Source organism: Alexandromys fortis, unplaced genomic scaffold (genome assembly GCF_014885135.2).
Source record: "Alexandromys fortis isolate MF-2015 unplaced genomic scaffold, M_Fortis_MF-2015_v1.1 scaffold_41, whole genome shotgun sequence".
Classification (NCBI taxonomy): domain Eukaryota; kingdom Metazoa; phylum Chordata; class Mammalia; order Rodentia; family Cricetidae; genus Alexandromys; species Alexandromys fortis.
Window position 1 is genome coordinate 12,319,506 of NW_026067923.1, and position 14,218 is coordinate 12,333,723.

Consider the following 14,218-nt stretch of genomic DNA (forward strand, 5'->3'; position numbering starts at 1 on the left):
TGGGGAAGGTAAGTTTTTCTAATGTATATGTAACAATTATGTTTAAAGAAAAGAAGAGGCCACAGATCTGAGAGGGGATGGGTGCCGGGAGAAATGGGAGGGCTCGGAGAGAGGAGTGAGATTATCCGAGCACCCTCAACGGACACATTTCATGGGGTTTTATTCTGCTTCCTCTTTGATAACACACACACTTGAATTAAGAGCAAGAAACAAAAATCTTTTAACGAAGCCAATGACGTTCTATTGCTTGTTCAACTAGACAACATCACAAGGAACATTTTACAAGGTAAATGGAAGAATACTTGAACGCTCTGGTCCACTTCTCCAGTCGCATAGTCTTTAGCACTGAATTAACTTTAAAAACGTCAGAAGTAGCTCAGGGAACCCCACAGAAGAGGGGAAAGAAAGATGGTTTGGAGCCAGTGGGTTCAAGGACGCCACGAGAATGTAAACCACAGAATCAAGGAAGGAGGGCTCACAGGACTCACAAAGATTGAACAACAAGCAGGAGCCTGCATAGATTTCCTCTAGGTCCTCATCATGTATGTTATGGCTGGGTCGTCTTGTGGGGTTTCCAACAGTGTGAGTGGGGGTGTCGCTGACTCTTTTGCTGGCTCCTGGGATCCATTTCCTCCTTCTGGACTGCCTTGTCCAGCCTTGATTTGAAGGTCTGTGTCTAGTCTTATTGTAAGTTGTTACGCCATGTTCAGTCGATATCCCTAGGAAGCTTGCTCTTTTCTGAAGGGTAACAGAAAAGTAGTGGATCTGGGGAGAAGGGAGGTGGGTGGACAGCAGGGGGAGTGGAGGGAGGGGAAACTGTGCGTGGGGTGTAATGTATGAGAGAAGAAAAAATATATAAAAATGAAAAAAAATGGATGAAGTAAGATAAACCACAAAAACATTAGATAGCTGACACCTGTGGAGCAATCCAGGCAATCATTCTGCTGACTGGGATTGGTCAGAGGGGCCTCGGCAGCAGCTCTGTGTGAGTGCGTGTGTACATGCACACATTTGCATGTATTTGTGCAGCATGCGTATACATGGTTGAGTTGTTATGTGTAGCAGTTGATGTTATTATTTTTATCTATGGGATTTTAGTAAGCATTCAACTTCATATAGATTTAGGTGCTAGAGTATATTGTAATATAAAAGTTACAGTTCATAGCCGATTTTCTTAGTAAGACCAAAAACAATGAAGAGTGGTGAATTCTAAAAAGACAATTCCCACAAAACAATGGTTTCTAGAATTATGAATGTTGTCTCATTCTTATGACTTCATGTTAGGTATTTTATGTAACATTTACTTTAATTAAACGATTTATTGTTATCATTCGTGTGTGTTTGCTTTGTATAATGTCTGTGGGCATGCATGTGGATATTTTGGACACAGAGGATAAGTCTGTGGAGTTGGTTTACCTGTACGCAGGGTCCCAGGGTGGTACTCAGGCTCGCTTGGCAGTGACTTGACCTTCTAGTCCACCTTCCTGGCCTCACCTTACTTTCTTTAAACATCGCCCACTAAGCATTGCTGGGTTTGGGTACATGGAGGTATCGACAACAGGGCATTTTATAAGACCTGTGCTGAATCACCTATTCCTTTTTCTTCAGCAATTTAAAAAAGAAACTTCCATATAGTGCAAAGTTTGAAGGGTCCATCTTCTCGACAGTCAAGTAAGATTCTCTTCACTCAGGTTAATATTTATAGATGGGCTCCCTTGTAACCATGTTTTATTAGCTCCCTAAAGACAGGAAAAGGTCAGTCTGAGACTGACCATGTGGATATTTTATGTAGGTCAAAGTCTGGTGAGTTTTTTCTTTACAGTTCCTTCCAGGGGTCATCTCAACAGGGCCTGAATGAGGTGGTGAGCTTTGAGTTGATTTGGAGGAGGCCAAGAAGTGAGTTGAATGGAGGTGGGGAAGACCCTGAGAACCCTGACGTTTTGGAGAAACTCTGTGGGATTCCTTTGGTATTGTACTACTGGGGAGTATACAGAACTCAAATGATCTTTGAATGTCCAGGAACATCCTAGAAAGAAATGAGGGACAGAAAAGCCTATCACTCATCCCAACAGTAGCTGCTGGGCCACCTCTTTACCCCAGCACAGACTTCTGCTCTTAGTTTCCAGGTATTGGCTTGTGCAAAAATTCAGATTTCTGTGAGGTTAAAGGGGCACAACTAACCCAGTACTCCTTTCTGATGTCATTATGTTTGCGGGTTTTCCCAAACCATTCTTGACAATGAGGTGGAAGGTTTTATACACGGTGCTGTTTAGTTTTGATTGTTGACTTGTAGGGATTTAGAAGCACAGAGGAGACAAGACCCTGGACATGCCTGTGAGAATGTTTCCAGAAAGAGGTTTAATTGAGGTGGGAAGACCCCTCCTACGTGTGGGTGCATCAGCCCACAGTCTGGCTTCCTGAACTGCAGGGAAAGAAGGAAGTGAGGGGAGCATCAGATTCATCTCAGTCTGCGTCATGGGCCTGCCGCCATGCCTTCCCTGCCATGACGGTCTACAGCACCGAGTCATAAGCCAAAATAAACTTTCCTCCCTTAAATTTCTCTTGTCAGGTATTTTGATACAGTAATAGGAAAATTGATACACAGACTCACTGTTGTATTAATGGCTGTGATTTATTCCAAGGAAAGATTTGGAATAAGATCACCAAGAAAAAGCCATAGAGGGCAGAATTCAGAGGTCTAAGCACTGAGCCCTTTCATGCCCTGCGATGGACCATGCTACCTCCTCCTGGCAGTGATAATGTGACAGTACACACAGAGTGCTTCCACCACGGCAGCTCACCTAGCCCGCGTCCAGAGATTTTATTGACTCAACGCCGTGCTGTTGATACAGCTTTCCTTTGGTCCCCAGTCCTTCTGGAATACAGGCAGCGTCCATTTCTTCTGGACAGCAGTAGATACCATGTGATCCAGTGTACCTTGTCTTGTTAGAATGTCTGGTGGCCAAGGCCTCCTGGAGAACAAACATGTTCCTGTGAGTCCTGACCTTCAGTGAGCTCAAAGTTCACCTCTTGGGCCAAGGGCAAAAGGCAAACTCTCCCTTGTACAAGATTCATTTTGTACTACAGAAAAATAATTTTCCTAAGTGAGCATACTTTATAATATCACTCTAGCAATGCATGTGATAAACAGAGAGACAGACGTGGAGCTGGGGGGCACCACATCTGTACATATGGGGGAACCCACATATTTTACATATATTGTAAGTATCTTTACTATTGAATGTGTAGTAGATACTAATATAAATAATGTAATAATATAAAAAGAATTTATTCTTTTTAATGTCTTATGTTCCTTTTAGAGGCCCACAGGGCAGGGGGGGGGACATGGATTTTTGACAAACAATATACACATATCTTGTGCAAAATCACTGAAGGTAAGCAAGCTAATAGCACATAGATTTAAATGTTTACTGGTTTGTGTCAGTGTCTGGGTATACAATGAATAATTCATATCAAACTAGTAGAATGTAACATTTACATAAAATAATACTTTGCAAATTTATGGTAAGTACTAATTACTTGCCTTATTTGCCATGACTATGATATTAAATATTCATAAAAATGTGATTATTTCTTTGATTTGGCAGACATTTAGATTTCTCTACAGCTTTTCACACTGCTAATTTTAATCCAGTAAATTATCTGGAAGAAAACAGTATGCAGCCTAAAAACTGCTCAGAATTCACTCCAACACCGAACACATTACGGACGTAATGATCCATTACAACCAAACTTCAAGACGGGCTCACAAGAAAAGCAAGAATTAAACAAAGAAATATGGAGGCTATCATTATGATTTATCAGATATGTTTATTAGATTCTTTTTTACATATATCCTGGATAACATTTGGAGGTGTTGCTACGATACATAACAAATGTGCTTTGAGGTGCTTTTGTTCCCTTCAGGGACCATTTTAAGAGCGCTGACCAGGACTTTACCAGTGTTCATGTCTCAGCTTGATGAGGGGTAAGGTTCTTTGTGAGGCCCGTTGATGTGAAAATCTAAAGTGGGCTCTGGATATGTGTTCTTTATGGGATCAGAGGAGGCAGAAGAGCCACTCCAGTCATTGTGGTTTCTGGTAAAGTTGTTGGTTGTTGGAGTTCCTTGGAATGAGAATCACAGGAGAAAAGGTCTGATATCTGGGTAACTGGAATAGATTATCTTGGTAACTTATAAGATCCCAATAACAAGCTCCCTTTTGTTGTTGTTGCTGTTCAACAAGCACAAAACAAATTTTCCTTGTATCCACATTTTCTGCTCTAAAGTTTCATAGAAAAAAACTCGGGGCCAAAATCTGAGGAACTGGAGGTGTTAGGGTTATGGGGGGGAAGACTTATGAAGTATATTCAATATATTGCTATGACTAAATCCCCAACAATTGAAGTGTAAGGAACAAAGGGTTTATTTTGGTTCCATTTGAGGGTATAGTGCATCTTGTGGGACTTAGAGTCATGGCAGCAGACTCTGAGACAGTTGGTCACACTGTGTCTGCAGTAGGGGGAGCAGACAGAAGTGGAAGGTGGCGCATATTTCTCTTCTTTTTAGTTGGTCGAGGGCCCTAGTTCATGGGATGAGGCCACTCATGTTCAGGGTGGTCCTGACTCAGTTAAACCTCTCTGGAAACTCCATCACAGACACACCTAAAAGTCTGTTTCCATGGTGATTCTACATCCCTTCAATTAGTCAGTGAAGTCACCGTAACATCAAACATGAGCTCGCTCCTCAGAAAATCGCTGGAGGGACATTGTAGGGACTATTCATATCATGTCTTGTTTATATCACGACTTCTATCGCTGAATTGCTATAAGAGAGAGATTCTATAGTAGAGACCCTTTGGATGCCAGCACCTGGCATGATAGGTTTACTAGTGTCTGTAAAACTAATAGGTTTTATAATATTTGGATCTAGAATTAGGGAAAACTCCCATATTCATTCTTTGGGTTTTCTGTTTTTGAAAGGTTTTGAGTAAGACAAGGGTTGTGATTCTGAACACCAAAATTTCTGTCTTTAGCATGCATGTGCCAACACTGAAGATGTATAATCCAGTTGATCGAAGAGGGTAGTTAGTGTGGTACACAGCCACAAGGAGACAGGGTAAAGACATTGTGCATAAACCTTAAAGGAAATGCAAAACAAAAATTGAAAGTATAGAAAATAAGCAATTCATTGAAGCATGAAAGTCCAGAATCGGGGTTGTCTTTGAAGGTGGTTATAATCTGGTAATCAGTAATTACACCATGGGGGATAAAGGGGGAGAATTTGGATTATTTACTCTGTGTCATAGGACGCCAAGGTATAAGGGTAGGAACAGACAGTAGTCAGTGCTATTGCTGCATAAGTGGGATGGTGGAGATGTGTCACTCAACTCTTATATACCTTAGCTTCTCCATCTCTGCTTCTCTGCTTTAAAAAGCACATTTTTATGACACTGTCTCACTGTTATACTAGCTACCTTACAACTCATGATCTCGACTTCTGCCTGGCTCAGTCTCCTGTACTGTGCCTGGCTCTGGTTCCTCAGCCATGAGCTGCAGGATACAGTAGTATCCAGTTCACCTCACAGGACTGTTGTGAGGATAATCTAGGGACGTTGAGTATAAAGAGCTTAAAAACAGGGCATCTAATGTGTGATAGATACTGAGTAAAACTTTGCTAATATGAATATGATGTACAGGAAGCTAAAACATAGGAGAAACCAGTTGAGTGTCTATCTGTAAGGAAGAATTTCAGGCATTTAACATATTTAAGTCATTTTTTTCTAGAAATGATTGAATTTCCCCAAGCCCATGGTTTTATGAGGCTAAAATCAGTGTAGGCTGGGACAAAGGGCTTGGTGGATGAGAGTATGGCGGCTCTTGGAGAGGACCTGAGATCTGTTCTCAGCATCCATCTCCAGTGACTTATAGCCTGGACTGTTCCTCCAGTTCCAGGGAGGAAGTCAATGCCTCTGGCCTCCATGGCTACTTTGGTTCTCATGGACGTTCTCCCTACACATACACAAATACAAATATAAATTTAAATCAGTGATTACCACTCTGGGGCAACCTGGCTTAGTGTTCTTTTTTGAAAGATTTATTTTATTTTAATTGTGCGTGTGTGTTGGGGGTGGGGTATGTACACATAGGTCCATGTGCCTGAGGAAGCCAGAAGAGGGTATCAGATCACCTAGAACTTGAGTTATTGACAGTTGTGGTCTGCCTGTCATGGATGATAGGAACCGAATAGTGCTTTAGAAGAATAAGTGCCGTTAACTTCTCAGATATCTTCCTGGCCCCCTGATTTAGTTGGGTTTAAATAAGAATGAGGCAAGTGGACATTTCTGTGTAAGGGCCAGATTGAGAATCTATTCCCGAATCCTCTGGTTATAGTTGTTTTGAATATGTATCATAGGTTGTAGTTCCTAATCTGTGACCGAAGGGAAAGTGGAGTTTGTGCTTTCTGTTCACAGACTCTTGCTACACTTTAACATTTTCAGAGAAAAGGTTCATGACTTCCATAGACTGTTTAGTAGGGCATTGAACCACAATTAATAAAAACTCAGAGAGAGAAGTTGGGGTTCAACCTGAAGATCTGAAAAGTAAAACAGCCAGCCACTGGCTCTTACCTCGACCTCAGACAGAAATGGCGATCCTGCCTCCTGGAATCTCAGAATGAGACTGTGTGTTGAGAACTGAGTTTTCCCATTTTCTAATCCTCTTTAGGACTGGATTAAAGGCATGCTCTGCCTGGTTTCTGTGGCAATTAGTGTGGCTACTGCGATTAAAGGTGTGTGTTACCTGGTCTGTAAGGCTGACAGTGGGACTGTATATCTCTCAGCTTCATATAGTCTTTATTAAAATACAATTGAAATGCCACTTCAGGGCATGTCTTTAGACTTTCAGAGCAATGGATCTACTTTACATGGGTTTCTCCTAGTAATATCTATGCAGAAGTGAAGATGGTTCCAGACTCCAGGGCTGGTCTATGCTTGGACGCCAGCGTGCTGACCGCCCTGCTTTGGCATTAGAAGCCTCATTTGCTACAGGTTCCATTCCCCACATGGTACTCGTAGGTACTCAGATTTACTTCTCTGCGCTACTGAGTACTGATGTTTACCTACAGATACCTCATCTTTCCTCGCATAACTATTACTGAACTCCAAGAGCCAGACTTTGCATTTCTGACAACTGTGTTTGTTATGATTCTGTTTGGTTTGTTCCACAAGTTTAGTACACGGAGATGATTTTAGATCAGGATTCTGTCATCAAAGTCTTTTGTAATATGCTCAGTTTCCTTTTAACTCTAAGTGAGATAACTAAGTGCAGATGGAAAATTCTTGTAGCCATTTAAAAGTCTACTCAGAGGCTTAATAAGCTTTCCCAACACAGAATCTTTTCTTGATACAATCCCATTCTGGCCAAATGGAAATGACATTGTGTGGCGGTTGGGGAGAGTATCCTGAAGAATGGGAGAGCAAGGACGCCATGTTAGACTTTATCAGACATTCTGCCAATTTTCTCGTGTTATTGTTTTGAAAAGAGATACATGGTTTGCCAAAGTTAAAGTCTATAAAAAAAATAACACAAAGAATGTCATAGTAGAGTGTGAAACTATCCTGACCCAATTTTTTCCTTCCCTAACAAACCCACACAAAATGCCTCAGAAAATCTGCTGCAAGATGGCATGGTGAAACAACCCTGCACAAGTTAATCCCACCTCATCCCACTCCCACCTCTGATGTGGCTACAGGTCTTCAAGCGGGGAAAATTAAAAAAAAAAAAACGAGAAAGCAAACCTAAACTGGGTGCTGCTTGCTCGTTCTCAAGGCTGTGCACTGAGCACCGAGTTGCTTGGTGAAGCCTTGACCTTCCCAGCCTTCTCATAGGCTAGCCCGCCAGGCTGGAAAACCAAGTGCAAAGCTGCCTTGAAATCAATGGTTCGCTCTGATGAATCCTCTCCAGTGCCCGATGCTAATCATAGCACTGGAGCCCACACTTTCAGAAAAGGAGAGAGAATGCTCATGATTTAAAGGGGGGAAAATCCTCTCATCAAAAAAAAAAAATCCCTGCAAAACATACCTTTTTCTCCTTCCCATTAATCTATTCCCTGAAAGCTTATTGTTATGATTTTTATTCCTGGCTGAGGCTTGTCTGTGAGCATCTCATTATTGCAAGCATGGGGCCACGGGAGGGAGGTTTACAAGGAACGCCAAGGAAAATGGTCGACACAGGAGGTCAGAGCAGTTCACAGAGGCTGAGAGCAGCTGTGGGCACCATCTGACTGATCCGCACCCATCCTCCCGAGCTGCTACAACAATATGCGGAGCTTACGGGAGATCTAGGCCCGGCTGCCGAATGTCATTTCCCATAAAGGAACTGGCTGACTTGGCACTGGTTCTGTCCTGGGAAAATGTGCCTGGTGGATCAGGCCATTTACCCAAAGTCTCTAAAAGAAACACCAAGTGCGGAGCAGAGGATGCTGTGGTTAACAGCGAGGCAATATTGTTTGCCTCTGTTAATTTAGAAGAAGGCCTGGAGCCTCTGACATCTGGTCTTAAGAAGTCAAAGCTGGGAACTATATGTGGTGCTCTTGCCTTGAAATATAACAGAAAGTAGAAACAATGGAAAACCGGAGGTCCGAGCTCCCTAGCATTTCTGTTCCTGGGCCTCTCACCCCACCTGAGAGGCAGCAGTCCTTCGATGCCTTTAGGTTCCCAGCTTTCATTTTGCGGGTGGTGAGGTTGATCAGAGCTGCCCGTGTTACTGGTTATGGTGTTTTATCACAATAACAGAAACCCTACCTAAGACAAAAATAGACTTAAGGAAAATTGAGGAAGGAGTCTAGAGAAAATGGAGCTGTTAATTCAGTCAGGTTGAGTTTACTGTTGGTTAGAAACTTTAGCTATAGTAGGACAAACTGCTGTGGACTATGTTCCTCACAAAAGTATTAGAAACTTACTCCCCAGTGGGACAGTGTTTGGAGATAGGGCCTAGAGGGATGTAATTAGGTTGTGAATATGGAATGAAATGGTTAATTTTTGTGTGTCTGAGTTCACCCTCATTTACTTTTCTTTCACCTTTGTTTTTGGTCTTCTATAGGATAACGAGCAAGAAAGAAAGTAAATTCCAGCACTCTCATCTCAGACTTTCCAGCCACTAGGACTGTAATCTTATACAAGTTTTGTTCATTATAAATTGCCAATATATCATATTTCATTATAGTACAAAATAAACAAAGGCAATAGTACTTTAATTTTTTTTTCAGTATTTTTTTCCCCTATAGGCAGGGATTTAGCACTTTGACTATAGAAAGCTCTGGTATCAGAATTAACAAATCTGTAAGTGAAGGCCATGCCATTGCAAGTTCTGTTGTCCTCATGGGTTCTCTTTGGTCCTGATGAGCTGGAAAAGCGCTTCATGAGAGTGCTGTGCCACAGAGGAAAATGCCCTTATGATTTGTAGCTTGTAATTTTAGACAAAGCTTTTGAGACGGTGACAAACAGCTTTGTTGAGGAAAACAACAAGAGGGTGAACGACTCATTTTGGTGGGGGAGAGAGGCTGGGGCAGAGCTGCTCTGGTCCTGGCAGCCAGGAAGCATAAAGGAGGAATTGCTGGTACTCACTGGCTTTTTCCTGCTTCCCCTTTAGTCCTTCTGGGCCTCCAGCCTATGAGATGGTGCCACCTACATTTCTTCTGAGAAGATGTTATAAGGAATTCTCAATAAACTCATTGTTCCAGTCAAGTATAACAATAGTAAAGCCTGTATTCAGTCTAGAAGTAAGCCTACTTCAAGTTCTATATTCTGAATATACAAAATTAATATGAGAAGTTTACAGATATGTTATGTACATAATGAGTTTTCCACAAGGCTCATGTGTTGAAGGTTTGGTTCTCAGCTGGGGAAGCCAATCAATAAAAAAAGCAATTGGATTATAAGGGAATTAACTTCATCAATGAACGAATGAATCTGCTGATAAGTTCAGTGAATGGAATTTAGAAGGTGGGGCCTGGATGGGGCAGTTGATCAATAGAAGCATGTATATTTATTTGAAGGATGTATCTTTCTTTGACTCCTTATGATTCTGCTTCTCTCGCCTTCTGGCACCGTGAGATGAATAGCTCTCTTTACCAGATCCTTCTGCCATGAGGTTTTGCCTCACTTCAGAAATGTGGAGCCAGAAGACCAGGGATTAAAACATCTGAAACTCTCAGCAAAATAAATTCCTTTTCTTTTAAGTTGTTTTATTTTCAGGGTTTTGTCAGTGACACAAGTCTACCACAATAGGAGTAGGAAAATTAAAAATGTATTATCTAAAGGATGATTTAAAAAGAAATTCCTAGAATTGAATAATAATAAAAACAAAATATACTAAAAACTATGGGACACAACAAAAGCAATTCTAAGAGGGAGATTTATGGCTGTAAATGCCTATGTTAAAAAAAAAACATGCCAGATGGGGTCCTACCCCTGAGAGGAAGAGTAGTCACATGCCCCCATCCCTAACCCAGAATCTATCTCCAACTGATATCCACTAACAAATGAAAATGTACTTTTCTCCAGTGAATTCTCACTGGGGATACAAACCACTCTTAAGAGCAGGCCCCATGCCAAGCAGTAGGTGACCAACACAAGACAAAATCAATGCCATCTTTGGAGGTTCTTTGTCTCAAAATATTTAGTTATGGAATTTATTTATTTTTAAATATTTTTTATTTTTCTTTTCTATTTTATCTTTTGCTTCCTTAATGGTCCTTTGTATATATATCACGACTTCTAGTTTGTGCTTTTATGGGATTCCTGTATGCTCATCGTGTATGTCTCTGCATTTATGTGTTTCTCGTGCTTTTTCTTTGGCTCCTTTTTTTGCTTATTTTGTCCTATTTTGTTTTTATTTTATTTTATTATTCTGTAGATGCACACTTGTTTTCTAAAGAAAGACAGAAAAGGGGTATATTTAGATAGGAGGGGAAGAGAAGAGGACCTCAGAGGAGTTGGGGTAATGGAAAACCATAATCAGGATGCATTGTTTGAGAAAAATTCATTTTCAATAGGGAAAAAAATCAGAGAGATCTTAAACAACCTGAATATGAACCTTAAGGCATTGGAAACAAAGAGCAAACAGGTACAAAAGTCAGTAGAGAGAGAAAAAGAACAATGACCAGGGAATAAATTAATGAAAAGAAATAAAACAATAAAAAGAATCAGTGAAACAAAGAGTTGGTTCTTTAAAATGATAAACAAAATTAACACTTAGCCAAATTAACCAAAAGAATGAGACAAAAGATCCAAATTCATAAAATTAGGCATGAACAGGAGATATTACATTAGATGCTGAGGAAGTTCAGAGGATCATAAACATATACTTTAAAAACTCATATTTCAATAAATCCAGTTGAAAAGTACAAAAGAACTGGATGAATTTCTAGATGTGTGTAACCTACCAAAGTCTAACTCGGATGAAACCAAGATGAACCAAGATAAATTAAACAAATTTGCAACAACCAATGAGATAAAACAGTAATTAAACATCTCTCAGTTAAAAATGATGGATTCAGCACAGAATCCTACCAGATCTTCAAAGAAGAGCTAATACCAATACTCTTCAAACTATTCCATAAAATAGAAATGGAAGGAGTACTTTCAAACTATTTTTATAAAGCCAGTATTATCCTGATAGTAAGGCCAACTAAAGATTTAACCCAAATGGAAAATTATAGGCCAAGTTTTCCAGTGGGGCATATATGCAAAAATTTGCACTAAAATCATTGTATTTCAGAGTACATCCAAAGAATTATTTATCATGATCAACAGGGGCTTCATTCCAGGGATCCATGTAAATGGACTCAAGAATAGGAATCACAGGATTATTTCAATTGATGCATGAAAAGCCTTGGACAGAATCCAACATTCCCTCATCAAAAATATCCTAGAAAGACTAGGGGTGGAAATATTTTACCACAATAAAGGCCATATATGAGAAACCAATACCTTCAATCATGTTAAATGGAGAAGAACTGGAAGCATTCTTATTAAGATCATGAATGGGACAAGGGTGTTTACTTTCATTTCAGTCACTACTGTTCCATATTGTGTTGAAGGCTAAGCTAGAACAATCAAGAAAAGAGAAGGAGATAAAAGAGATACAAGTAGAAAAGAACAAAATCAAAGTGTTTCTATTGGTAGATTATATGACTCTATGCATAAGAGATCCCCAATACTGCACCAGGAAAATCTTAGACTGATAAGCACTTTTAGCAGAGGGAGAATACAAAATTAACATCGAAATCAGTAGCTTTCTTATGCACCACAAACAGATGATGGAAGAAATCAGGGAAGCAATCCCATTCACAATAGCTTCAACAAGCAAATACAACAACATAGAAGTTAGAAATAAACCTAACAAAGGAAATGAAAGACATATAGCATGAAAACGTTAAAACATAGAAGAAAGAAATTGATAAAGACAGCAGAAGCTGTGGAAACCACTGGTGCACAGTGACTACTAGGACCAATATTGTGAAAATGGCCATCTTACCAAAAGAAATTTAAAAAATCACTGCAAAGATCATATGGAGCACAAAGAACACAGCATGTCAAAACAATTCTGAACAACAAAGCAGTGCTGGATGAATAACTGTATGTGATTTCAAGTTATATTAAAGAATCATAGGCTGGGCAGTAGTGGAATAGAATTAAGGATTCAGGCACAAATCCAAGTACATACAGCCACCTAGATTTTGACGAAGATCCTAAAAACACACCTTGGACAAAAGAAGGCCACCTTTAACAAATCTTGTGGGGAAAGATAGACAACTGCTTATAGAAGAATGGAAACCCAATCCTTCTCTCTCATCCTGCTTATAATCACAAATGGATCAAAGATCTCAGTATTGATGTAGGCTATTGCTGATGTTGGTTTCCTCTGAGATCTTGAAGGTAAGGCCCTGTTGACGAAGATGCCACACATTTGTGCTTAAGATTGGGTCCTGAAACTTACTTGGGACCTTCTCACTGAAGACGAGCATCCACAGCACCTGATGGTGTTACACAATCTGTAAATGCAGGAAAAAAAACATTTAAAAGTTTTAACTAGCTGTAGAGCCTACAAGCCACAATAGCATGATATGATATGCAGTAGCAATAGTTATATATTGCCAAAACTACTTAATTACACCCACATAGAATGAGGAAATTTATGCCTGGTCATATAAACCTAGTCACTTACTCATAACTGGTGAAGTTACATGTTTGAGGACTGCGGACCACCAGACCATGAATTTCTTGTTTTCCTCTGCTTTGAGTGGCCTGCAGCTGCTCTGAGCAAGAGATCCTGATGGCAGGGGAGTGGGTTCTGATGAGTCCGCAGCTAAAAGAGTCTGAGAACCAGGGCGTGGCCAGAGCCCTATATAAGCTGCCCCTGAGCACAAATAAAGTTGGCATTATTGTATCAAGGATCACCCGTGTCCCCGTGTCTCTCTCTGTGTGCATGTGTTTTTAAATCTTCTACCTAGTTCCTGTGGCGTGTAGCCTGCAGAGTGCAGGAATGCTACAGGTGGAGGCCCCCAGTGAGATCGGGAATTGGGAAGACGTTGGGAGATCACCCTTGGAAGGCTGGCCAGCAAGCAAGTAAGAGATTGATGGTGAGGGTAGATTGAAGATAGTCGCCAGTAATTCTGTTCAGGTATTGACCAGTCAATTGGTAGTTCTTTCGGAGAAGCAGGGCACCAGAATTAAACAAAGTTTTTAGAGAGACAGTAAATGTAATATAAAACAGTAAGTTTTTAAAGAGACAGAGTATAGACAGTCAGATTTAAAGCATAAAGAAGTAATATACACCATGAAAGGAGGGAATGAGCACAGAGAACTTGGATTATGTATATTGTGCTTTTTCTTGTTTGTTTGTTTTTTTGTTTTGACTGGAGAAAGCCATTTGATTCTGGGAACTGCTAGGACAGGTATCTTGACTTTAAAATATGTGTCAAAGGATTTGTTGCTTTGGAAAAGAGGTTCTGCTTTTGTTTCCACAGAAGATGAGAACTTGTGGATTCACTCCTGGCTAATGTGGTTTGATGGTCCAAGACACCCTGAAATGTTGCCAAAGATGTGTCACCCAGTAAACAGAAGGAAGTAGTTTACACATAAACGACACCCAAATTTCCTACATGATTGTTTACTGGAGGAAATGGGGCTCAGGAGCCTGTCCACCATTGTGGGCC